Consider the following 2720-nt stretch of genomic DNA (forward strand, 5'->3'; position numbering starts at 1 on the left):
AAAGGGTACTTTGTATAGTGACAGTCAGAGTGCAATCTTCCTTGCTAAGAATCCAGCATTTCACTCCAGAACAAAGCACATACAGATCAAATATCACTTCATCCGGCAACTGCTCGACGATGAACAACTGTTACTTGAAAAGATCTGTGGAAGCAAGAATCCAGCTGACATGTTAACCAAAGGAGTCACTCTTGATAAACTGAAGCTGTGTAAAGCTTCAATTGGTCTTAAAGATTAAAAGACAGATCTAGCGTCATTTGTGTCCAAGTGGGAGATTGTTGGGTGTGGACACAACATGGTTGGTGGCAGCCATGTTAGACATGGCTAAAGTCAATGGTGGTTGCATGGTGGGTGCCTAACCAAAGAAATTGTTGCCCACCATTGTTGACTAAAGAAGAAGCTTGTCTCCCACATCAGCTATAAATAGAGAGTGTCATTGATAGCTGATGATCACCACGAAATAGAGAGAAACACAGAGAGAGAGCTAAGGGTGAGAGTTGAGTTGAGTAGAGAAATTTTCTCCTCCTCCTTGTTTTGTTGTTTATATTGCTTTTGAGCTTGATTAATACAAACCAGTAGCTCCGTGGAGTAGGCAAGTTGCCGAACCACGTAAATTTGTGTGTGTTTGAATATTTAGATCTCCTAACACTTTCTACTTGTCTTGCAACATGGGATAGTGTAAGGGAAATCTCTTGATGATACATATTTAGTTGTTAGACAAACACACGCGGGTTAACAGAGAGAAGGAAGGCTGAAATTTTAACAACAAAATCAACTGTTTTCAATCTTGAATAGTGCATGTAGGCCAGCAATAAAGGTATGAAGAAATTTTTTTATAACCATGAAGCTATCTTTGCATAAAAATACCTTAGAGCGTGGGTCTGTTCACAGAACAATACCAAACAAATGATAGGCTTGGAAGACAACCTGTATGCTTGCACACTTTTGTTTTAGGTTGATTATAATAGGTAATTAGAACTACAAGGGAATCACCTGGAAAAACCATTCCTTGATCCTCCACCAAGCAAGGAAGTGTCAACTAACATTGCTTGTCTTTAGAATTTGGATTTTATTAAAGTAAACTACAAAGAGAAAGAAGAACTCAAAACCCTCAACGCCTATATATAGTGACATCAAAAAGAAAAGAAAAAAATCATCATTTGACTATTGATTTGTTCTTCGGTGTGCCTAGATATGAAATTAAGGTATATAACTTGTAGTGGATAGTCTTTGTAAATCTTGAATTAACCAACAAACTTTGAAGTATTTATTCTTCCTTAATTTTCTAGAATCAAAAGGCAGAAAGCATAAGAAAATCTAGCTTGGCCTCTAAGTTGTTATAGAATATGTTCGTTAATCCATAAGATCCAAGAAGAGAATAATATGTTTTAAAATTTTTATCTTAGAAAAAAAATGTCAAATAACATAACACATCATGGTTTGATCCCATGTCTCCCTTTTAATTGATGTTATGATGCAATTTGCGTACATATATTAATATAGAGAATTTTCATGATAAAAAAAAGGCAAACATTGATGCTATTTGAATGCCAACAAAAGACTATGTAAGAGAAAATAAAAATTCTAATATACAGAAATTTTCATGTAAAATTACATCTATAGCTCGCTACAAAGTGCTCCACTCAAAATCCACATATTTCCAAAATGCTGTCTAATTTCATTTATTTATTTTTTGTTCTTTCATTTTGTAGACACTTAGCAACGAAGAAAATGGACCTTTACTATGTCCAATTATCTCACGTTTCTCCCCATGAAAATGTTGAACCACAACACGTAAATCATCAGCTTCTCTGTGGTGGTACCATACTGAAATAAGCCTTCACTTTCCCTGGGATGTAGAGAACATAAACATCCTTAACAATATTTGATTAACAATAACCTGAATTGTATTGTTTAAAAATTGAAGTTCATAATGAGCTTTTCCAATTATATACAGACAAAAGATGGAATGTTTTCTCATTCTCTTCAGTCGCCAAGAAATCTTACCCATTTCCATCAGCGAGGTTCAGCATGGGTATCTGTTCCCGGACACGCACAAAGAGAGTGCAAAAAGATTGACAGTTGGCCTATTTATGCAAAATGGACCCTCAAGAGGAGTAAAATGTCCAGAAAATCAAAGAAATCACTTACCAGTTGTTGTGAAGGAATATCAGCAGTTCTTCAACATATGCACACGTTGTGTTCCTTAAACAACAATAAAATGAATTCAATCTCATTCTCGTGTATTGGAAAAAAAGAAAAATTGAATGCAACATATGGAAAAAACAAAATTCAAAGGAAGGTAGCTTCGTAGATTAATCATGGAGGGAAAAGAACCACCTTAGAGACAACAGCTAACAACACCCAACACTGCAACCCCACCTAACCTATGCATTCAACTAAAATCAGCCCAATCAGGTTGTCGACACAGTTTCAAAACCCACACCTAAAAGCCTCTTTTTCGCTCAGACATATATAATAACAGTCTCAGTGGCGGCCACGTGGGTACAGAAGAGAGCAATTACCCCCTTAATTTTTTTCAATATTTTTTATATGAGGATATTGATATAATAATTTGGGGAGGGTTTATACATGGGAAGTGGGAAGTTATTGTTTAATTATATTTTAATATAATATATAATATATATTTTCAACTCATTTGCTTAAATTTTTTTCTTTTTTTTTAACTGATTAACAAAAAGTCCTTTTTCCTTTTGAAT

The 2720-nt window shown here is 34.8% G+C and overlaps 1 long non-coding RNA gene across 2 annotated transcripts; it reads right to left on the reverse strand.

Annotated features, from left to right (window-relative positions):
- Positions 1-1494: 1494 nt before the first annotated feature.
- On the reverse strand, positions 1495-2512 carry LOC105118745 (uncharacterized). Of its 2 annotated transcripts, XR_841016.1 has the most exons (3): positions 2341-2512; positions 2152-2205; positions 1495-2039 (listed from the first exon to the last, which is right to left on the reverse strand). It is a non-coding gene; the product is annotated as an uncharacterized LOC105118745 (long non-coding RNA). The 2 variants fall into 2 exon arrangements; XR_841015.1 differs by having other exon boundaries at positions 1495-2205; positions 2341-2501.
- Between the last annotated feature and the right edge of the window lie 208 nt (positions 2513-2720).

This window comes from Populus euphratica, unplaced genomic scaffold, assembly GCF_000495115.2.
Source record: "Populus euphratica unplaced genomic scaffold, PopEup_1.0 scaffold2181.1, whole genome shotgun sequence".
Lineage (NCBI taxonomy): Eukaryota > Viridiplantae > Streptophyta > Magnoliopsida > Malpighiales > Salicaceae > Populus > Populus euphratica.